At 48.7% G+C, this 23,899-nt stretch overlaps 1 protein-coding gene across 1 annotated transcript in view; it reads left to right on the top strand.

Moving 5' to 3' along the window:
• The window catches only part of LOC135173939 (B-cell CLL/lymphoma 9 protein-like), a 39,278-nt gene that overhangs the window by 4,972 nt on the left and 10,407 nt on the right, over nucleotides 1–23,899 (top strand). Inside the window, 1 exon segment of the mRNA XM_064141151.1 lies at nucleotides 20,101–20,183. The gene's annotated coding sequence lies outside the window, so the exon portion shown is untranslated.

Here is a 23,899-nt window from a genome sequence, read left to right as displayed (position 1 = left end):
GAGAAACTGATCTACCCGGTGTGAGGAAGTAGCTAGATTGTGGCAGTACTGTTGAAACCACCTTTTTTTTGTGGGTCTGTTTAGTGGTTTTTTTGGTGGGTTTGGGATGTGGTTTGCTTTCCTCTCTTGTGGTCAGTTACAATCATAGAATCAGTCAGGGTTGGAAGGGACCACAAGGAGCAGCCAGTTCCAACCCCCTGCCATGCCCAGGGACACCCTACCCTAGAGCAGGCTGCACACAGCCTCAGCCAGCCTGGCCTCAAACACCTCCAGCCATGGGGCCTCAACCACTCCCTGGGCAACCCATTCCAGCCTCTCACCACTCTCCTGATCAACAACTTCCTCCTAACCTCCAGCCTGAACCTACCCACCTCCAGCTTTGCTCCATTCCCCCCTCCTGTCACTCCCTCACAGCCTAAAAAGTCCTCACCAGCTTTTTTGAGGTCCCCTTCATATCCTGGAAGGCCACAAGAAGGTCACCTGGGAGCCTCCTCTGCTCCAGCCTGCACAGCCCCAACTCTTTCAGTCTGTGCTCACAGCAGAGCTGCTGCAGCCTCTGAGCATCCTCCTGGCCCTGCTCTGGACACACTCCAACATCTCCACATCCCTCTTGTAATGGGGGCTCCAGAACTGAATGCAGTACTCCAGATGGGTTAGTTTGTTTATTGGTCAACACAGTCTTGTAAGTGAGGCAGGACCTGAATTTTAATGTGAAAGAAAATAAATAGGTTCCCCTTCATACAGCCAGAAACTTTGTAGGTCTCTTCTTCAGTATGTTATCAATACAAAGGGTGTGGACTCTTTCTTCCCTGTGCTTCCCTCTCCCTCCCCTCCCCCATCTTGCATTTCATCTTTACAATTCGTGCACTTGGATTGTTTTCAGTTGGGGTTAGTCCACAGCCAGAGAAACTACATTTGTCACACAATATCCAAATATAGCAACTAAGGCAACTATAAGCCACAAGGCTAAAAGATTAACATACAGCATCTTTTCTGAGGAGTTTTTGTGTTTGTGGTGGGAGTACCTTTGATCCACACTCGCTCACGATTCAAAGGCTTGCTACTCTGTAATGTGTTGACTTCCCATCCCTATTTCTACATGCTTCTGGATCTCTTTTTTTCCCCCCCTCTTTGAGATTCTCATGTGCTGTGTCAATTCTGTTCCTTGCCAGCTGTGCTTACGAATTTTGTTGGTCTTTTATAAATTCAATGAGAGAAAAAAGCCCCAACACAAGAAGTTGAACCTGTGGAGCCATTTACACTGCTGTCTGTATTCAAGCCATTCCCATCTTAAATGTCAGCTGTGTTACCTGGTAGGATATGATCTCTTCTGCTTACCACAATTTCTTCAGGGTGATGCAGGGAGCCTTCATAAACTCCTTCTATTTAGTTCACTTGGCCTTGGACTGCACAGAAATCTCTGTGCCTGGTAAGGTCTGTGTTCTGTTTACACAGACATGAAGTCCTTTAACCCAGCAAGGTTTACTATAGGCTTGGAATTCCTGCTCACAAGCTCTGCTGGAGTCCCTCTAGTCTTCCTGATCGCAAAATGAAGGTGTTAACTCAGGTTGTCAGAGCAATTTGTGCATGGAAGGAGATTTCATTAGTGAGTTTTAGTCTGAGCACTGCTCTGCCTATGCTATGTAGGATGATTTTCTTCTTGTACCTTTACTTGTCTGTTAGGATTTTTTTCTGTTTCAAGAGTTTAAACATTTTGGAGCTGGACCTCCTATGTGGCAGGGACTGTATAAGTACAGAAGAGAGACTTTATTCAGAGTTAGGACTTTGCATAAGCTTGAAGAAACAGAGTAGAAAAACCTGACCCATCTACTGGGAAATTCCTGAAGAGTTGACTTTAAGACTGTATCATAGAATCACCAGGTTGGAAGAGACCTCCAAGCTCAGCCAGTCCATCCTAGCACCCAGCCCTGGCCAATCAACCAGACCATGGCACTAAGTGCCCCAGCCAGGCTTTGCCTGAACACTCCAGGCACAGTGACTCCACCACCTCCCTGGGCAGCCCATTCCAATGCCATCACTCTCTCTGACAACAACTTCCTAACATCCAGCCTAGACCTCCCTGCCACAACTCAACTGTGTCCCCTTGTTCTGTTGCTGTTGCCTGGCAGCAGAGCCCAACTCCACCTGGCTACAGCCTCCTTCAGGCAGCTAGACAGCAATGAGCTCTGCCCTGAGCCTCCTCTTCTGCAGGCTGCACCCCCCAGCTCCCTCAGCCTCTCCTCACGGGCTCTGCTCCAGGCCCCTCCCAGCCTTGCTGCCCTTCTCTGGACACCTTCCAGCACCTCAACATCTCTCTTGACTTGAGGAGCTCAGAACTGGGCACAGCACTCCAGGTGTGCCTGAGCAGTGCTGAGTACAGGGGCAGAATAACCTCCCTTGTCCTGCTGGCCACACTGCTCCTGATCCATTGGTCTCTGCTGCCCACCTGGGCACACTGCTGGCTCATGTTCAGCCTGCTATCTCCCAGTATAGCCATAAAAACTCAAGCTATACAACAATAGCAAAACATAAGGTGATATTTGATGTATGCTGAATCCAAATGAACTATGCCAATGTGACTTCATGGTTTAGCAGAAATAGGGCTTTCTTTTGTCACTATACCTGTACCTATAGTCCTAGCTACCATTTGTTAGTATTTCTGTCAGCATTTCTTCTCTGTTCTAGGTTTGGCTTTGAGGAGTCCTTGATGCTTGCCCCATTTTTGATTCTGCACCACCCGTCTGTATGTGCTGGTACTGTTGCTGGAGCAGCTGTATGCTAAAGCAGATCAAGGACTTGATCTGGCAAAAAAAAAACCCCTCATTCTACTTGGGCTGCATCAGTTTGCCAAGCTGGTTCACTGTTTGCCACACAAACAGTTGTAACAGGCACATCACAGTGTGGTGCAGGGGTGTAAGTAAGTATTGGTAGCAGCAGTTTTTCAAGCTGGCATTGCTGCCGAAGGAGTGCTCATCTAGTTACACCTCTAAGACACTGCTAAGCTTGCTAAATGTGCTTTACACCTATTTGTTGCAGCTTCCCTTGCCTGAGAACACTTCCTTCAGCTTATCTGGTTCTTCCTGCCAAGATGTTTGTCCTCTCTGAACACATGCAATGTATATAAAAGGGGAGCTCCCTCTTAAGAGGCTTTAAACAGGGCAATGAAAAGAGTGTGGTGGTTTAGTGCTGGAAAAGTTTTTGCTGCTTCAAGACTGTCTGATTATACAGAACATGTAGTGTAATTGATGATAGGCTATTTAGTATGGTTGCAATTAAGCAGTGAAATTCATGCTGTGAGAATCATCAGGAGCAAGAATTCAACAAGAGTTAAAAAGAATCTATGTCTGTAGGAATAGGAAGAATATTCATTATCATCATCAGTGAGAGTAGAAAATTTGGAAGAGGTATGAAGCCTGTGGTCTAAACCTTGATTTTTTTATTGTGTTCTAACAGATGTGCTTCTATATTGGGAAAGAGAGGGAGGGAATGTCTTGTTTTGCCTGGGTTTGCTTGCAGGATTCTCACACACTTCTCTGACTGACTGAGACCACTGTGTGAGATGTGCTGCTGAACTCCATGGGCTTCTTGTTGCCTCCCAATGATCCATCCTGAAATCTGGTTCTGAGCTACCAAACTGTGAAGTTTGTGAGCTGCTGCTGCCTGACTTTTTACATTTGTTTTGCTCTTACTTCTGTGAGCTGGTGAGGGGCCTGGAGCACAAATCCTATGAGGAGAGGTTGAGGGAGCTGGGCCTGTTTAGCCTGGAGAAGAGGAGGCTCAGGGGTGATCTTATTACTGTCTAAACTACCTGAAAGGGCATTGTAGCCAGGTGGGGGTTGGCCTCTTCTCCCAGGCAACCAGCAATAGAACAAGGGGACACAGTCTCAAGTTGTGCAGGGTAGGTATAGGCTGGATATTAGGAAGAAGTTCTTCACAGAGAGAGTGATTGGCATTGGAATGGGCTGCCAGGGAGGTGGTGGAGGCACCGTCCCTGGGGGTCTTCAAGAAAAGACTGGATGAGGCACTTAGTGCCATGGTCTGGTTGACTGGATAGGGCTGGGTGATAGGTTGGACTGGATGATCTTGGAGGTCTCTTCCAACCTGGTTGATTCTATGATTCTATGATTCTACTTGCTCTTCAGCAGAACCAGATCTCAGCACTAGTTGCATTTATTCTAAAGACTTCTGAAATTGCTGTTTACTGTATTTGAAGAATGAAGGTTATCTCTTTGAAGGAGATAGAGAATCATAGAATCAACCAGGCTGGAAGAGACCTCCAAGATGATCCAGTCCAACCTAGCACCCAGCCCTATCCAGTCAACTAGCCCATGGCACCGAGTGCCTCAGACAGTCTTTTCTTGAAGATGTGCTCCCAGAATCCTCTTCTCCCCTTTTTTTTCCCTTGAAAGGTGAACTCCTTCATAGAATAGAATCAACCAGGTTGGAAGAGACCCAAGATCATCCAATCCAACGTATCCATCCAGTCCAACCTATCCAACCAAGAGCATCAGTCCAGCCTTATCCAATCAACTAGACCATGGCACTAAGTTCCTCATCCAGTCTTGAACACCTCCAGGGATGGTGACTCACCACCTCCCTGGGTAGCCCCTTCAATGACAAATCATTCTCTCTGTGATGAACTTCCTCCTGAATCAAGCCCATACCTCCCCCTGCCACAGCTTGAGACTGTCCCCTTTCTGTTGCTGGTTGCCTGAGAGAAGAGACAAACCCACCTGGCTTTTCTTGTTTGCCCTCTAAGAAGACAACAAACAAGAAGAGAAGGGAGATGAAAAGTGGAACTGTAAGGTGGTTGGCTTCTTTGCTTGTTTATAAAACCTGGGCAGAATCGATGGAGTCTGTTTGCAGGAAGGAAAATTGAAAGTATGCTTTACCAGTCACATAATTTCTTTCAACAAAGCAGGGCTGGGAGGTGGTGGAGCAGCATCCTCTGAGAGTTCACTGAAAATTGGGTGCTGTAGTCTTGAAAACAATCCTCATTTCGAGTGCTTCTTAGTGGTGCAGGCTATGATAAAGAAGTGCTACAGTAGATGCAATAATATAACTGCATATAGAACCGAGGGAGAGCTTTCTCCTTCTCTATTGGCTTGAGAGCAGTTGTGCCTCTGTGCATGGCACCCATAGCCACACAGCTGTGCCTGCTCAACGTCTAGCATGTGCAGTTACTCTGAGCTGGTTGTCCTGTTACCATGGCCTTTAGGCCTCTTAAAAAGGCAGTGCCACTGTGTTCTTGCACTTAACGTTCTGGTGGAGCTTTCTGAACAGTAGCAAAACAAAGGAGCTTTAAATTGCTGACCTGTCTTGTCACTTGTGGTCTGCATGCCTGATGTTGGTTGTCCATGCATTTTGAGCAAAGGGTGCAGATATCTTTTCACTTTATCAGTAGAGTGCTGGGGTCCATGGGCTCTTTTAAAACCAGGTCAGGTTTGATTTGGTGGTGAACTTGAGCACAGAACCTGGCTCTTAATTTGTCTGCTATTTATCTGCTTGACCATGATACTTCTGCTCTCCAAATTGCGTTCAATCTGTGAGTCTGCTAGCGTGTGCTGCACAAAGCATTCTTACCCACCCTGGCAGTGTGTGCAGCTATGCAACACCTGAAGGCAAATTCTGGTTCAGGGGGCACTGCCAAAAACACTATGTAAGATAAAGCTGTAGACCCGGAAGAAGGGGACCTGGGGTACTGGTAGATAGTGCACTGAACATGAGGCAGTAGTGTGTGCAGGTGGCCAAGAGAGCCAATGGCATCCTGGGCTGGCTCAGGAGCAGTGTGGGCAGCAGGACAAGGGAGGTTCTTCTGCCCCTGTGCTCAGCACTGCTCAGGCCACAGCTTGAGTGCTTGCCCAGTTCTGGGCTCCTCAATTCAGAGAGATGTTGAGGTGCTGGAAGGTGTCCAGAGAAGGGCAGCAAGGCTGGGAGGGGCCTGGAGCAGAGCCCTGTGAGGAGAGGCTGAGGGAGCTGGGGTGTGCAGCCTGCAGAGAGGAGGCTCAGGGCAGACTCATTGCTGTCTACAGCTGCCTGAAGGGAGGCTGTAGCCAGGTGGGGTTGGGTTCTGCTGCCAGGCAAGCAGCAACAGAACAAGGGGACACAGTTTGAAGCTGTGGCAGGGGAGGTCTAGGCTGGATGTTGTTAGGAAGTTGTTGTCAGAGAGAGTGATTGGCATTGGAATGGGCTGCCCAGGGAGGTGGTGGAGTTGCCGTTCCTGGAGGTGTTCTTGCCAAGCCTGGCTGGGGCACTTAGTGCCATGGTCTGGTTGATTGCTCTGGGTGCTAGGTTGGGCTGGCTGAGCTTGGAGGTCTCTCCCAACCTGCTTGATTCTATAATTGATTCTATGATTCAAGTTTCTCGTGCCTATGCATTCTGTATCTTACTAAACAGACTTCTTCAGATGTCTTGATATCACTGTTGTGCTGCCTGTTGAAGTTGCAGTATTTTACCTACATATCAATCGGTTTTGTTTGGTGATGATTAGAAATGTGTGTTATTTGTAGTGTAATCCAAAGCTGTAGCCTGCCAAGGTGTGCAGCCACTGCTTCTAAAGTGACAGCTGTTATGTTCAGAGTTCAGATGATCTTATGCATGGAGAGACTCGTGGAAGTTTTCCTAGTGCAGTTGAAGCTTTCCACCACTTTTTACATGTATGTATGAGAAGATAGTAAAGAATTTCAGGCCAAAATGGCTTGACAGTTTGATGACAAGAACATCATAGAATCAGTTACATTGGAAGAGACCTCCAAGCTCAGCCAGTCCAACCAGCACCCAGCCCTGGCCAATCAACCAGACCATGGCACTAAGTGCCCCAGCCAGGCTTGGCTTCAAAACCTCCAGGGACAGTGACTCCACCACCTCCCTGGGCAGCCCTTGCAATGCCAATCACTCTCTCTGACAACAACTTCCTCCTAACATCCAGCCTAGACTCCCCTGGCACCAACCTGAGACTGTCCCCCCTTGTTCTATTGCTGGTTGCCTGGCAGAAGAGCCCAACCCCACGTGGCTGCAGCCTCCCTTCAGGTAGTTGCAGACAGCAATGAGCTCTGCCTGAGCCTCCTGCTGCAGGCTGCACACCCCCAGCTCCTCAGCCTCTCCTCACAGGCTCTGCTCCAGGCCCCTCCCCAGCCTTGCTGCTCTTCTCTGGACATGTTCCAGCACCTCACATCTCTCTTGACTTGAGGAGCCCAGACTGGACACAGCACTCAGGTGTGTCTGAGCAGTGCTGAGCACAGGGGCAGAATAAATTAACCTTCTCGTGGTCCTGGATGGAAGTTGAAACTGTCAGGCACATAGCCCCCACGCAGCAGAATGCTTCTGATGTTTCTGGTGAAAGTTAGTTTCATTTGACAGTTCTGAGTCTTTGAAAGTAGTGCTGTGTTTATACCACCCAGTGAATACTTTGAAGTAGGCTGGGACTTGCTGTACGTGCATGGCTAAGTAGAAGGATATTAAAGATGCACATCTGGAGCCGAGCGAGGGAGGATCCTGCAGCAGTCAGAGTTGCATGCTCTTCTTACTTGTATAAGATCATGTCAAAGCAGTAGGTTGATAATAGACCTGGTGATACAGTTGCTTAATTTCTTGTCAAAATAACGTTTTTAGATGCAGTGTTTTGAGATCTTTTAGGTGACCTCACGTTATTTATCAAATGTCAGTTTTTCATCGCAGCAGCTTTGATACAATCATGTAGCATTGTGAGGTGCTGTGTACATGCAGTCTTGGGCTTGCTGGAGCTCTTTGAAGTGCCTTACTCCTTAGAAAAGTCATTGCTCTATTAAAGATCCTACATTTAATGATTAGGAACCAGTATGTGGAAGAACAGTGTGCCCAGGTGGCCAAGAGAGCCAGTGGCATCCTGGCCTGCATCAGGAATGGTGTGGCCAGCAGGAGCAGGGAGGTCATTCTGCCCCTGTACTCTGCACTGGTTAGACCACACCTTGAGTGCTGTGTTCAGTTCTGGGCCCCCCAGTTTAGGAGGGACATTGAGATGCTTGAGCGTGTCCAGAGAAGGGCAACAAGGCTGGGGAGAGGCCTTGAGCACAGCCCTACGAGGAGAGGCTGAGGGAGCTGGGATTGGTTAGCCTGGAGAAGAGGAGGCTCAGGACCTTATTGCTGTCTACAACTACCTGAGGGGAGGTTGTGGCCAGGAGGAGGTTGCTCTCTTCTCTCAGGTGGCCAGCACCAGAACAAGAGGACACAGCCTCAGCTGTGCCAGGGGAAATTTAGGCTGGAGGTGAGGAGAAAGTTCTTCCCTGAGAGAGTCATTGGACACTGGAATGGGCTGCCCGGGGAGGTGGTGGAGTCGCCGTCCCTGGAGCTGTTCAAGGCAGGACTGGACGTGGCACTTGGTGCCATGGTCTGGCCTTGAGCTCTGTGGTAAAGGGTTGGACTTGATGATCTGTGAGGTCCTTCCAACCTTGGTGATACTGTGATAACTGCACTGTGTTGCTGAAGGTTGTGCTGTATCTAATGTGAACCTAAATCCAAAGAAATGAGATTTTCAGTGCAGCAGGAACACCATATTCCTTGACACCCATCTTACCCAGCAGTAAGTTGCATGGAATATAGTAATTCTCCAGCTGTTCTCCACATGTGAATGCCTTGCTTGCAGTGCTGAGCTCCCCAGGTGTGAACACCTGGTGCTATAAAATAGCAGGAGGACTCAGGTAAGGAAGAGGAGCAGAAGGAATAGCTGGTTGTGACAGTCCTGAATGAAAACTGGTTCCACAGGCAGTGCTGGAAGATAGCAGTGCTCAGGGGAGCTTTGAAGAGCTGCTTGTTTGGGATCAGAGAGACCAGACACCCCTTAAGGTGAAGGTTAAGATGGAGGCAGGGGTGTGGGTCACCCCCAGCAGTGGTGTTGTCCCCGTGCAGTGTATTGGGTAGTAGCTGCTTGGTGCTGGAGTGTGTTTTCTGTGAAGAATGTCTGTCCAGTGCTGACCCATTCCAGCCCCACTTAGCTTATGGAAACTGACAGGCTTCTAGCCTGAGGAGTTATGCCTGAGGATGGTTTTTTGCCCTTTTTTCCTGGAAGCCTAGTGAAGGTGCTGAAATGAAAAGAAAAAGCACTTGTTTTCTCCTGTGCTGGCTGATAGGTAGCTTATTCCTTCCAAACCGTCTGCTTAAACAGTGTATCATTGCTGCATGTTGAAGAACAAACTGTCTTCTCAGCCCTGTCTTCCCATCCATTATTTCCACATCCTTCCCCTCCCTCTGCAGATTAGTTTCTAAATAATGGGTTACTGGCAGCTTGATACAAATATCTTTCACTGATAGTGGTTCATGTTGATGACCCCAGTTAAATTTACAAAAAAAATAAGCCCAGAGAAGTGAAACACAGAGCAGGGCCAGGAGGGTGCTCAGAGGCTGCAGCAGTCCTTCTCTGAGCACAGACTGAAAGAGTTGGGGCTGTGCAGGCTGGAGCAGAGGAGGCTCCCAGGGGACCTTCTTGTGGCCTGCCAGGATATGAAGGAGGCTACAAAAAAAGCTGGGAGGGACTTTTTAGGCTGTCAGGGAATGGCAGGAGTGGGGGTAATGGAGCAAAGGTGGAGGTGGGGAGAGTGAGGCTGGAGGTGAGGAGGAAGTTGTTGAGCAGGAGAGTGGTGAGAGGCTGGAATGGGTTGCCCAGGGAGGTGGTTGAGGCCCCATGGCTGGAGGTGTTTGAGGCCAGGCTGGCTGAGGCTGTGTGCAGCCTGCTCTAGGGTAGGGTGTCCCTGGGCACGGCAGGGGGTTGGAACTGGCTGATCCTTGTGCTCCCTTCCAACCCTGATTGATTCCAATTCTGTGAAAGTAGATCACCTCTAACAGGTTCAGCTGCCTCTCAGAAACTAGTTAAGTTTTGACAGAAGGTAAACCTACAGAGCCACTGGAATGGGCTGCCCAGGGAGGTGGTGGAGTCGCCGTGCCTGGAGGTGTTCAAGCAAAGAGTGGATGAGGCATTTAGTGCCATGATCTGGTTTAACTGGCTAAGGCTGGGTGCCAGGTTGGACTGGCTGAGCTTCAGGTCTCTTCCAGCCTGGTTGATTCTGATTCTATGGAAAGCAGCTCACAGAAAACTCTGTTGTTATCTGCTGTACTCCTGCATGTAATACTGGGTGAAGATGGGGCTGTAAACTATTAAAGCAATGTATTAAGCTGCAGAAGCCTGTCAAATATTAGGGAAACACTGTTGAAATATTTCTTGAAAAATCTGTTATCAGTAGAGCTTTGGATATTTTTATCAGTGCTAACAACTAGAGGAACTCTGGAGCAGACTGGCTGTTGCTACAGGTAAGCTCCATGTGAAGTGCTCACCACTCCACTTGTAACATACATAAACTGCTCCCAGCACTGCCAGCAGAGGTGGAGCTGAACTGATGTTGGCCCTGTGCTAAGGCTGAGTGGAGGTCAGCAGCACATCATGGTGCACTACAGGTTATGGCACAGTTCATAGAATCATAGAATCAGCCAGGTTGGAAGAGACCCCCAAGCTCAGCCAGTCCAACCTAGCACCCAGCCCTGGCCAAGCAACCAGACCATGGCACTAAGTGCCCCAGCCAGGCTTGGCTTCAACACCTCCAGGGATGGTGACTCCACCACCTCCCTGGGCAGCCCATTCCAATGCCAATCACTCTCTCTGACAACAACTTCCTAACAACATCCAGCCTAGACCTGCCCTGGCACAACTTGAGGCGTGTCCCCTTGTTCCGTTGCTTGATGCCTGGCAGCAGAGCCCAACCCCACCTATCTACAGCCTCCCTACAGGTAGTTGTAGACAGCAATGAGCTCTGCCCTGAGCCTCCTCTTCTGCAGGCTGCACACCCCCAGCTCCCTCAGCCTCTCCTCACAGGGCTCTGCTGAGGGCCCCTCCCCAGCCTTGCTGCCCTTCTCTGGACACCTTCCAGCACCTCAACATCTCTCTTGAATGGAGGAGCCCAGAACTGGACACAGCACTCGAGTGTGTGGCCTGAGCAGTGCTGAGCACAGGGGCAGAAGAACCTCCCTTGTCCTGCTGCCCACACTGCTCTTGAGCCAGCCCAGGATGCCACTGGCTCTGCTGCCCACCTGGGCACTGCTGCCTCATCTTCAGCTCCTCTCTCCCAGCACCCCCAGCTCCCTCTCTGCCTGGCTGCTCTCAGCCACTCTGGCCCCAGCCTGTAGTGCTGCTTGGGGTTGTTTTGGCTAAAGTGCAGAACCCTGCACTTGGCCTTGTTCAGTCTCATCCCATTGGCCTCTGCCCATCCATCCAAGCCTAATACCTTAGCAGCAGTCTGGGCAGCCTGCTCCTGTAAATTTGTTGGTGGCAATGGTGTGGGCAGCGAGGGGGAAGTGTTCATGGCATTCCTGCACAGAAGCTGATAGCTTTGGCTTTGAGGTTTACTGGGGTTTTAATTTGGACCTTTTCCAAACTGATTGTGGTGGTTTGGGTGCTATCTGACCCCCCCACCCCCACACTTTGGAAATCACCCAGAGTGGCTCTGGAAGTTTGAATGAAGCTATACTTACAGCTTAGCACAACATACAAGCAGATACTGACGATACATACAGCTGTGTTCAGAAGTATACAAGGTAAAAGGTAACACAGAAACACAGCAGCCCTCCCAGAAACCTGAGTCCTTAGCAGGGGCCCCCAACTGCCCTTCCATCTTCTCCCACCCCTCTACCTTACCTAGGTGTTGCCTTGAGCCCCACGGAAGAATGGAGGGTTAGACAGGGTGGTGAGGAAGTAGATGGATTAATGAGAGAGACAGAGGGTGAGGTTAGAGACAAATGCAGCCCAGAGCCCAGGCAGTGCCTGAATGCCTTATCTATGTTTTTACTCTTGTTCTTATACATCTCAGCAAGCCTCTGAGTGAAGCAGACATCACCATTGTTCTGCTTTCACAACCTGGAATCTAGTTCTCACATTCTAAACATTCTATCTGGCTTTGAACTAGCACACTGATTTCTGCAACTGTGTCAGACTTTGCCATGAGATGGTTTGAGTCCTAAGTGGACCAAGTAGGTCAAAGGTTGTGGTGTTGTTTTTTTAGTGTAATAACTGGGAAATTGAAAGGGACTTCAAATGTCTGGCTGCATACACCTTCAGTCTACTCAGCAGTGTGCATAAGCATGTGTCTCCTCCATTACCTTGAGGAAGGAGCTGTGGAAAGACTTGTACAAAATCAGAAACTGGATGGGACAGCTATTCATCCCCAGTGTGTTAAAAATACACTGAAGTGGTAGATGCCTGCAGAAGAGGGGGCTCAGGGCAGACCTCATTGTTGGCTACAACTCCCTGAAAGGAGGCTGTAGCCAGGTGGGGTTGGGCTCTTCTGCCAGGCAAGCAGCAACAGAACAAGGGGACACAGTCTCAAGCTGTGGTGTGGAGGTCTAGTGCTGATGTTGTTAGGAAGTTGTTGCCAGAAGAGTGATTGGCATTGGAATGGGCTGCCCAGGGAGGGTGGTGAGGTTGCTGGCCACTGGATGGTGCTCAGGCAAAGCCTGGCTGGGGCACTTAGTGCCATGGGTCTGGTTGATTGTCTAGGGCTGAGTGCTAGGTTGGCCTGGACGATCTTGGAGGTCTCTCCAACCTAGGTTGGTTCTATGACTCTATGCACTAATATAATTCAATAAGCATATAGCTGTCTCTTTGACAGTGTTAGTAACAGCTATTACAAGTGAGTTAGGTGTGTAGTGAGCAATTAGAGCACTTGAAAAAGATTGTTTTAGAATGATGTTTGTAAATAGCTAAAAAGAATAATTAAATGGGCCTTTGCATCCATGGCTACTGTTGTTTATCCATGTGCTTGTCAAAGGGAGCAAGAGGTAGTGATCGTTAGGGTATCATTGCTGAGAGCAAAGGGATGGTTACATGAGAAATGTCCTAAACCATTTTATCTCTGATCTTTGGGGTTGTATTGTCAGTGATTGCCTTGAGTACACTTTGTAAGGAGAAGAGGAAAAAGTCAGACTTTCTGTGGCTGGCTGTGTTTTGAATGAACTTCAGGAGAGACTGGTTCTTCAGGAAATATCCATGTGTGGTGACAGGAGCTGGAAACAGTGGAAGAAAGAGTATGCATTGTGAATGGGCAGGCACAGGTAGGCTCAGCAGAGCTACATTTATATGGTGCTGCATACTGAATTTGCACTAGGGCAGTCCAGGATATTGTTATAGTTTCTGGGAGCCTTATCCTGTAGTCCTAAATTTATTATAGTTTCTGGGAGCCTTATCCTGTAGTCCTAAATTCTTAATTGGAGCTACTTGAAGGAATATTTTTTCCCTTGTAATACCATAGCCTTGCCAGATCATTCCGTGTCAATGTGCTTGTAGGTCATGAATGTGTTAATTTTAAGTGAGCCTTTCTTTGCTGAGCCCCCTTCTCTGTGCTTCAAGGTGTGGAAGTAGTTACAGGCAATAACCTGCCCGTGTTTTGGAAGTTAACAGAGAGATGTATGCACACCACGTGTGCAAGAGGAGTTATTTTCTCAGTGGAGGTTGTAATGAGCCTGCTGAAGATTGTGTGGTCCCCACATGCATGTAACAAAATGAATTTAGGTGGGAAGCTCTGAATTCTGTTGTTTGGTTGAGATTCACTTCTGGTACAAGACCATAGAATCAACCAGGATGAAAGAGACCTCCAAGCTCAGCCAGTCCAACCTAGCACCCAGCCCTGCCAATCAACCAGACCATGGCACTAAGTGCCCCAGCCAGGCTTGGCTTCAACACCTCCAGGGACAGTGACTCCACCACCTCCCTGGGCAGCCCATTCCAATGCCAATCACTCTCTCTGTGAAGAGCTTCCTCCTAACATCCAGCCTGGACCTCCCCCGGCACAATTTGGTGGCTGTGGGGAGGCCTGTGGATGTGCTCTATCTGGACTTCAGCAAGGCCTTTGGCACTGTCCCCCACAGCAAACTGCTGGCTAAGCTGTCAGCCCATGGCTTGGATGGCAACACTCTGTGCTGGGTTAGGAACTGGCTGGAGGGCTGGACCCAGAGAGTGGTGGTGAATGGTGCCACATCCAGCTGGCAGCTGTCACTAGTGATGTCCCTCAGGGATCTGTGCTGGGCCCCATCCTCTTTAACATCTTCATAGATGATCTGGATGAGGGCATGGAGTCAGTCATCAGCAAGTGTGCAGATGACACCAAGCTGGGGGCAGATGTGGCTGGGTTGGAGGGCAGAAGGGCTCTGCAGCAGGACCTTGACCACCTGGACAGATGGGCAGAGTCCAAGGGGATGGCTTCAATAGCTCCAAGTGCAGGGTGCTGCACTTTGGCCACAGCAACCCCATGCAGAGATACAGGCTGGGGTCGGAGTGGCTGAGAGCAGCCAGACAGAGAGGGATCTGGGGGTGCTGATTGATACCCACCTGAACATGAGCCAGCAGTGTGCCCAGGTGGCCAAGAGAGCCAGTGGCATCCTGGCCTGCATCAGGAATGGTGTGGCCAGCAGGAGCAGGGAGGTCATTCTGCCCCTGTACTCTGCACTGGTTAGACCACACCTTGAGTGCTGTGTTCAGTTCTGGGCCCCCCAGTTTAGGAGGGACATTGAGATGCTTGAGCGTGTCCAGAGAAGGGCAACGAGGCTGGGGAGAGGCCTTGAGCACAGCCCTATGAGGAGAGGCTGAGGGAGCTGGGATTGGTTAGCCTGGAGAAGAGGAGGCTCAGGGGTGACCTTATTGCTGTCTACAACTACCTGAGGGGAGGCTGTAGCCACGTGGGGTTGGTCTCTGCCAGGCAAGCAGCAATAGAACAAGGGGACACAGACTCAATTTGTAGCAGGGGAAGTCTAGGCTGGATGTTAGGAGGAAGTTGTTGTCAGAGAGTGTGATTGGCATTGGAATGGGCTGCCCAGGGAGGTGGTGGAGTCACCATCCCTGGAGGTGTTCAAGAAAAGCCTGGCTGAGGCACTTAGTGCCATGGTCTGGTTGACTGGCCAGGGCTGGGTGCTAGGTTGGACTGCCTGAGCTTGGAGGTCTCATCGAATCTGGTTGATTCTGTGATAATGCTGAAGTACTGAAAGAGGAAAAGCAGAGGATGAAGCAACAAGAATACTGAACTTCTTCACACATATATCCTTTTATCGTTGAACTCTGCTCACTTTAATGCTGTTGTCTCCTTTTTTTCTTCTTTTTTTACCTGAAACTTGCCATGTCTTCAGTCACACATTCATCTTAAATGAGGAGTCCAGAATACCTGGCTGATTCTGTGACAGGGTGGCATCTTTTACCTGCCTTATTGAAAGCTGGTGGTTCCAGTAACTAGCTGTGTTGCAAGCACATGCTCTATACATTCGTGGGAAAGGATGAGGATAACATCTGCTAAAAGGCAGGGACAGGTTAAAAGGTTTATTTCACAGCCCTTAGCAGGGGCTCTATCTAGCAGATGGGACTGGCTCAGAGGTTTGAAGTGTCCTGTGCCCTTGCATCCTCAAGTATCATGGGAGAGAGGTGTGGGGTTCAGTACTTGTTAATTTATCTGTTTGCTTTTATACAGCCTTAAGGGAGGCTGATGGTTCAATAAAAGCATTGAATAACACTTCCTGCATCCTCCTTGTTTCCCAGTTGCACTCCTTTATCGATGAGGTGTGTAATCAAACACTTTATTAAACAGCAGCTTATTAAGATGTGAAATGTGCTGTTTGGCTGCAGGTGTGCAAAACTGCTAACTGCAGCATGTGATGAATGCCAGTGGTAACTTTTGGGTGTGTGGTTGGATGAGGGTCAGAGTAATAGGATGTGACCTTCCCAGTAGAACTGCACTGGAGAAGTGTGTCGGCTGATTTGTTGGCTTATCTCACCTCTCAGGTCTCATGGGGAATCCACTGGTGGCTGGGGAGAGACTGTTTACAAGGTCTTGTAATGACAGGATGGGGAGTAATGGGTTAGACTAGATGCTAGGAAGAAGTGCTTTGCAGTGAGGGTGGTGAGACACTGGCACAGGTTGCCCAGAGAGGTTGTGGATCACAGAAACACCAAATGTAATCACATCTTTGATCACATTCAGTGCTTCTGTGATCCACAACTTCTCTGAAGGTGTCCATGACCAGGTTGGATGAGGCCTTGAGTGACCTGGTGGGAAGTGTCCCTGCCTATGGTGAGAGGTTGGAACTGGATGATCTTTGAGGTTCCTTCCAACCTAAACCATTCTATGCAAAGGTTTGCTTCCTGGTGGCTGTCATGATAAGCAGTTGCTCTAACTGCTTCTGCCACTGGTGCTGCTGTTCTTGGTCCCTCCTGAAGCTATTGCTCTTCCCAGAGCAGTCTTACTCCACTCTCCTTTCTTGCCCATTCTGCTGTCACAGCTACAGTTCAGGGTGCCAGCTCAGCTTGCATTCAGAGTTACCATTTGTTTTCTGTACCAGCAGATCTCTAGCCTTTTTTCCCATGCTGATTTTGGTCTCTTACCACCCTCAGTCCAGCATGGATTGGCTCTCTGAAAGACCACAGGGGGAAAAATGGGCTCTTTCTTGTACACAGAGAAAGGTTTCTTGCCTTTAATGCTTCATGTCACACTAAGGCCACAAGTTTCATACTTTTATCTATTTGGTATGCCTTTATTTCATCTCTCCACATTCTCCCTCTCAAAGGAGGACAAAAGACTGAAGTGACTCAGTGATAACTGCAGCTGTTCCTGCTGCAGTAGCCATAATGCTATATACCTTCAAGTACCTTACCACTTGTCACTATCAAGCTTCTGCAGTTTAAAGGCATGAAGTAGGAATTAACTAGTTCATAGAGTGATTTGCATTGGAATGGGCTGCCCAGGGAGGTGGAGTCACTATCCCTGGAGGTGTTCAAGAAAAGCCTGGATGAGGCACTTAGTGCCATGGTCTGGTTGATTGGACTGGCTGAGCTTGGAGGTCTCTTCCAACCTGGTTCATTCTATGATTCTGTGATTTTGCCTTAAATGTTGCTTATATAGTTAGAGAATCATAGAATCAAGCAGGTTGGAAGAGACCTCCAGCTCATCCAGCCCAGCCTAGCACCCAGCCCTGGCCAATCCACCAGACCATGGCACTAAGTGCCTCATCCAGGCTTTTCTTGGACGATGATCCCACCATGTCCCCGGGCAGCCCATTCTGATGTTTGGATGGGTTGGTGATTTGCTTGTTTGCTTCTGGTTTACTGTTGGGGTTGGTTTGTTTGTTTTGTAATGTGGTGACTATTTCATAGAAGTGTGGGGGTGATTCATCAATACTTACCAAAACTAAACCAAGACATGCAGTTGTCTTTAATTACTCCGTGGTAGCTGCTTGTGTACTTGCTCTCACCCTTTTGCTCTGAAACTCACTGTGCACCCTCACTCTCTTGCACTGACTGTGGGCTAAGACCAGGTGAGCAGCAGAAACAGTAAGCTAGGGGAAGGGGATGGAGTTCCACTGCAGTAAGTGTCTGGGTAACCTTAAAGACAGATAGAGTCTGCTTACTGCTGTCTACAACTACCTGAAGGGAGGCTGTAGCCAGGTGGGGTTGGGCTCTGCTGCAGGCAAGCAGCAGCAGAACAAGGGGACACAGTCTCAAGCTGTGTCAGGGGAGGTCTAGGCTGGATGTTGTTAGGAAGTTGTTGCCAGAGAGAGTGATTGGCATTGGAATGGGCTGCCCAGGGAGGTGGTGAGTGGCTGTGGCTGGAGGTGTTGAAGCCAAGCCTGGCTGGGGCACTTAGTGCCATGGTCTGGTTGCTTGGCAGGGCTGGGTGCTAGGTTGGGCTGGCTGAGCTTGGACTCTTCCAACCTGGTTGATTCTATGATTTGTGTCCCTCTTGCAGTTCTCAGCTGCAGGCTCTAAGGCTGTCATCTTCTGGTTCTTTGCCAAGTCGGGCTTGAACATTTCACGCAGTAGAGCTGTGGCTGTTTGCTGTGACAGATTCTCTGCGTCCTGTTGGGTGCTGGTGTAACATGTTTCTCCCTTTCTGCGTCCTGTTGGGTGCTGGTGTAACATGTTTCTCCCTTTCTGCGTCCTGTTGGGTGCTGGTGTAACATGTTTCTCCCTTTCTGCGTCCTGTTGGGTGCTGGTGTAACATGTTTCTCCCTTTCTGCGTCCTGTTGGGTGCTGGTGTAACATGTTTCTCCCTTTCTGCATCCTGTTGGGTGCTGGTGTAACATGTTTCTCCCTTTCTGCATCCTGTTTGGTGCTGGTGTAACATGTTTCTCCCTTTCTGCGTCCTGTTGGGTGCTGGTGTAACATGTTTCTCCTTTCTGCATCCTGTTTGGTGCTGGTGTAACATGTTTCTCCCTTTCTGCGTCCTGTTGGGTGCTGGTGTAACATGTTTCTCCTTTCTGCGTCCTGTTGGGTGCTGGTGTAACATGTTTCTCCCTTTCTGCATCCTGTTGGGTGCTGGTGTAACATGTTTCTCCCTTTCTGCATCCTGTTGGGTGCTGGTGTAACATGTTTCTCCCTTTCTGCGTCCTGTTGGGTGCTGGTGTAACATGTTTCTCCCTTTCTGCGTCCTGTTGGGTGCTGGTGTAACATGTTTCTCCCTTTCTGCGTCCTGTTGGGTGCTGGTGTAACATGTTTCTCCCTTTCAAGGGAAAAGGTGATTTCTGTCGCTACTTTAGTACAGGTGTGTCAGTATTGGCACTGGCATAGCTTAGCTTGTATTATTTCATGGGGTGGGGTGGGGGAAAGGGGAAAGGAGACATAACCAGGTAATTGGATTCAGGAAAGATTGTGCTACTGTGGTAGGTTTTACTGGCTGAAGCAGCTTGTTGCGATAGGTGTTTGTTTCAGCTTCTGTCTGCAGGTGTGACTTGGCGAGATAAGGATGGTCTATCGCATTGATGATTTCATTGTTTGATTTGGCTGGACTGGGTGGAGAATGTAGCTACATTGTTTGGGACTAGCTTTGTAGGTTGGCTTTGTTGAAGTGGATTGCATGGCAGTGCATTGCTACATTATTAAGGTGAAGCTGCAGTAGATAAGAGTTGGAGAGTGTTGGAGGAGAGAGAGTATGTAGTTTCACAATGCGTAACTAATTGAGCCTCACAACAGCTCCTGTGTTCCTGTTGGGAGATCTGGGCAGCAGAATGCACTGGGATTACACAGGAAACCTCTGGTAGTGATTTCACTTAGCAATTGTGTTAACTGCAGGGTTGTCCACGTGTGTAAAAGGCTGAGAGTGCTCTGAAAAACCATGCTGGCCCCAACAATGTGAATGTTGTTTGGATGCTTACTGTCCTTGCAGCCTCCCCAGTTTTCACAGGAAATAAGGGAGAAGCTGGCAGATACCTGCTCTGTCTTTCCTGACCTCAGATTTACCATGAAGCCATTCCTTGGAGTCCATGTTTAAGCCATTCCTTGGAGTCCATGTTTAAGCCATTCCTTGGAGTCCATGTTTTCTTGTGTTAGTGAACTTCCAGGCATTTAAACTTGCTTTAAAATGTGACTGAACATTCATTGATGCAGGGTTGCCTCCATCACTGAAAATGTGCTGGTCAGTTCTTATGCTGTTAACTCCTTTAACCTGATAGGAAATAACCATAGTGCAAGGTGAGACTTAACCCCTCTATTTTGACCAAACTTGCAAATAGGTCTTGCTTGGGAATGTTTGCAGTTGGATTCCCTTCTTGTATTGTAGCACAATGATGTGAAGTAGGAGCTGCCAGAAGAGCAGATAGTGTTTCTTCCTTCTAAAACCTGCCCGGTTTTCCCCTAGATGTTATTGCTTGGCTTTCTTGGTGCTTGCTGTTATGATTTGTATGTTGTCTGGTTGTGGAGGAGGTTGTATCTGCAAAGCACAGGGGGGTTGGCAGAAGTTGCTGGGCACATAGTGAGGGGAAGGCAAGCCTTTGAAGAAAGATGGGTGCAGAAAAAGGGAGGTTACATGTCTGAGCTTAGTGCCAGCTTCTCTGAGCACAGATGAGCTCATGGGATTCCAGCTAACTCAAGTATGGGAGTGCTAAAGCAGGTCTGAGCTATTTCCCCTCCCTGTGCAGTGTGTGTTCAGACTCTTCCAGTCTGATGGCAGCGCTTTTGAATCTGATGAGTCTCACCAATCTGAGCAGAGGATTCCCTGTTCAGTGTCTCAAAGCAAGTTTTGATTGCTCTGCTTGTGTGTGTATGCATGGGAGGTCCCATGCTTGGCTCTGCATTCTTGTTGATAAAATTCTTCCTCTCTCTCCTTTATCTAGGTGATCTTTTCTTGTGAGACGAGTAGTTCGCAACTCATGGCCTCCACAATGAGTACTGCAGTGTCGTGACACCAGAGTTCTTGGTAAGCTTCCACTTGGAAAGGGCCTTTCACAGTCCCACAAATGCATGTCCATCTCTTGTTTCTGCAGTTAAGGTTTAAAGTGATTTTAAGCTGCGGCCAAGTGGTTTGAGGCCACTTTTCGCCTGTTCTCACCTCCTTTGTGCTCCTAGTGGCGTTGATGCTGTTACTGATCAGGGGACTACTCCAGCTGAAAAGAGATTCCAGCTGTTTCTCCAAGAGGAGTTCCCATTCAGGTCTTGCCCTGATGTAATCAGGAGAGAGGTGGTGGCAGTGAGCAAGCAGGAGAACTATCCCTTTTCTCAGCTGTTGCCTAGCATATCTTAAAGCAGTGCTGAAAATACAGACTTGGATGCAGCTTGCCAAAATGGCTTGAAAGTGGCTTGGCCATTCACTGTCAGTGACACTATCTCCAATTTTAAAGCAATGATAAAGGCTTTGCTATGCCAGGTGGATTCCAGCTGCAAAAATACATTTCTCTAGAGCTTTTCCATTATTGAACCCTGGATTCTCAGACATAGAGAAGTGCATTTGGAAAAATCATGATGCATCCCATTTCCCATTATAAAAGATGGTGCATTCCCAATGTGCAGAAATGAGAAGCTGAGGAAGCTGAGTTGCTATTGTTCCACCAATGAATATATTGATGTATCATTTATAGCTGTCTCTGGTAAGAAGAAATTTAAACTCAGGTTGGAAAACACAGTTCCACTGCAGAGTGCATCAATCCTAATAGATGGAGGATACATGTATATAGGATAATACAGAATTAAGGTGAAATAATTGAAAGTGCTGGGTTTGTTTGGTTTTGGTGTGGTTTTTTGTTTGTTTTGTTTGTTGGTTGTCCCTGTAAAGTACTCAGAAGTTTGGTAAAGTCAGAAATATTGTGCAGGGAGTGTGATCCTGCTTGTATTCTTTACATTCTCTCATTGCACTGTGCAGGACTGGGAGTCTGAGAAAATGGTTGTCAGTGGCAGTGATTGGTATTGGAATGGACTGCCCAGGGAGGTGGTGGAGTCACTGTCCCTAGAGGGAGGTGTTGAAGCCAAGCCTGGATGAGGCACTTAGTGCCATGGTCTGGTTGATTGGGCAGGGCTGGGTGCTAGGTTGGACTGGCTGAGCTTGGAGGCTCTTCTAACCTGCTTGATTCTATGATAATAAAAGGTAACATGTTGACAACAGGATGATATTTAACAAGGCCAAGTGCAGGGTTCTGCACTTTGGCCACAACAACCCCAAGCAGCACTATAGGCTGGGGACTGAGTGGCTGGAAAGCAGCCAGGCAGAAAGGGACCAGGGGGTACTGATAGATAGTAGGCTGAAGATGAGGCAGCAGTGTGCCCAGGTGACCAAGAGAGCCAATGGCATCCTGGCCTGCATCAGGAGCAGTGTGGCCAGCAGGACAAGGGAGGTTATTCTTCCCCTGTACTCAACACTGGTCAGGCCATACCTTGAGTGCTGTGTCCAGTTCTGGGCTCCTCAATTCAAGAGAGATGTTGAGGTGCTGGAAGGTGTCCAGAGAAGGGCAGCAAGGCTGGGGAGGGGCCTGGAACACAAACCCCATGAGGAGAGGCTGAGGGAGCTGGGGGTGTGCAGCCTGCAGAGAGGAGGCTCAGAGCAGACCTCATTGCTGTCCACAACTCCTGAAGGGAGGCTGTAGCCAGGTGGGGTTGGGCTCTGCTGCCAGGCAAGCAGCAACAGAACAAGGGGACAGAGTCTCAAGTTGTGGCAGGGGAGTTCTAGGCTGGATGTTGTTAGGAAGTTGTTGGCAGAGAGAGTGATTGGCATTGGAATGGGCTGCCCAGGTTGGTGGTGGAGTGGCTGTGCCTGGAGGTGTTGAAGCCAAGCCTGGCTGGGGCACTTAGTGCCATGGTCTGGATGACTGGATAGGGCTGGGTGCTGGGTTGGACTGGATGATCTTGGAGGTCTCTTCGAATCTGGTTGATTCTGTGATAATGCTGAAGTATTGAAAGAGGAAAAGCAGAGGATGAAGCAACAAGAATACTGAACTTTCACACATATATCCTTTTATCGTTGAACTCTGCTCACTTTAATGCTGTTGTCTCCTTTTTTTCTTCTTTTTTTACCTGAAACTTGCCATGTCTTCAGTCACACATTCATCTTAAATGAGGAGTCCAGAATACCATGTACTTCTACAGATGCATGCGTCTCTTTTGAAAGGTGGAGTTAGGTGCTGTTGATAATCATAGAGTCAGCCAGGTTGGAAGAGACCTCCAAGATCATTCACTCCAACCTATCACCCAGCCCTATCCAATCAACTAGATCACAGCACTAAGTACAGTGTTATTGTCAAAACAAATACAGGAGCCAGATTAGCGTACAAAGGTGGTGCAGTTTAGAAACTTCTGCAGATGTTCTCTGATTTCAGTTGCTGCTGTACAGATTAATTACAGCATAAGAGTAATAACAATAGTGATAGATTAACCTGAACATTGTTCTCAAAACCAGTGGGATAACCAGTTGGTGGCTCTGGAGAGGCTTGTGGATTCTCTGGAGTGTGTGGCCCAGACTGGAGTTCATCTTTATTGTGCCTAATAGGAGGCATTAAAAATGAGACCTTTATGGGAGAAACGTTTCATAGGATCAAGCAGGTTGGAAGAGAGCTCCAAGCTCAGCCAGCTCAACCTAGCACCCAGCCCTGGCCAATCAACCAGACCATGGCACTAAGTGCCCCAGCCAGGCTTAGCTTCAACACCTCCAGGCACGGCGACTCCACCACCTCGCTGGGCAGCCCATTCCAATGCCAATCACTCTCTCTGACAACAACTTCCTAACAACATCCAGCCTAGACTTCCCCTGGCACAACTTGAGACTGTGTTCTCTTGTTCTGTTGCTGATTGCCTGGGAGAAGAGCCCAACCCCACTTGGCTACAGCCTCCCTTCAGGTAGTTGTAGACAACAATGCTCTGCCCTGAGCCTCCTCTTCTGCAGGCTGCACACTCCCAGCCCCCGAGCCTTTCCTCATAGGGCTGTGCTCCAGGTGGGGGTTGGGCTCTTCTGCCAGGCAACCAGCAACAGAACAAGGGGACACAGTCTCAAGTTGTGCCTGGGAAAGTATAGGCTGGATGTTAGGAGGAAGTTCTTCCCAGAGAGAGTGATTTCCCATTGGAATGGGCTGCCCAGGGAGGTGGTGGAGGCAACATCCCTGGAGGTCTTCAGGAAAAGCCTGGATGGGGCACTTAGTGCCATGGTCTGGTTGATTGGCTAGGGCTGGGTGCTAGGTTGGACTGGATGATCTTGGAGGTCTCTTCCAACCTGGTTGATTCTATGATTCTTTGGGTTTGTGTTGCACAGGGGCGATGAGAATATGGAGCAAGTTGGTGTCTGGTAGTCACAACAGAAGAGACATTTACTAGAGAGGAGAATTTTCAGGGCTGATGCAATGTGCACAACTGTGGTGTGGAGCACTGTCAGGCTCAAGTACAGCAGTGCAGTTGCTGTGTGTGTAACTGCACAACCTCACATGAAGATTTATTTGGGGAACTGGAAAGCTGTACTGCTCAGTACTACAAGTTATTGATAACTCTCCTTGGCCAGAGCTGGTCATGTAGTGCCTGTGTTTCTTAATCCTCTGGTGTCAGCATATAAGCAAACCATTTTTGTTTTCTAAAAGCAATTTGACAGTAGTTTCTTCCCAAAAATGTAGACACTCCCAGTCCAGTGAGATTTATTATGTTTCATTTGATGTGCACAGGAAG

Source organism: Pogoniulus pusillus, unplaced genomic scaffold (genome assembly GCF_015220805.1).
Source record: "Pogoniulus pusillus isolate bPogPus1 unplaced genomic scaffold, bPogPus1.pri scaffold_151_arrow_ctg1, whole genome shotgun sequence".
Taxonomy (NCBI): domain Eukaryota; kingdom Metazoa; phylum Chordata; class Aves; order Piciformes; family Lybiidae; genus Pogoniulus; species Pogoniulus pusillus.
The sequence above is the reverse complement of the archived record's forward strand: the minus strand, read 5'-3'. Positions and strand labels throughout refer to the sequence as shown.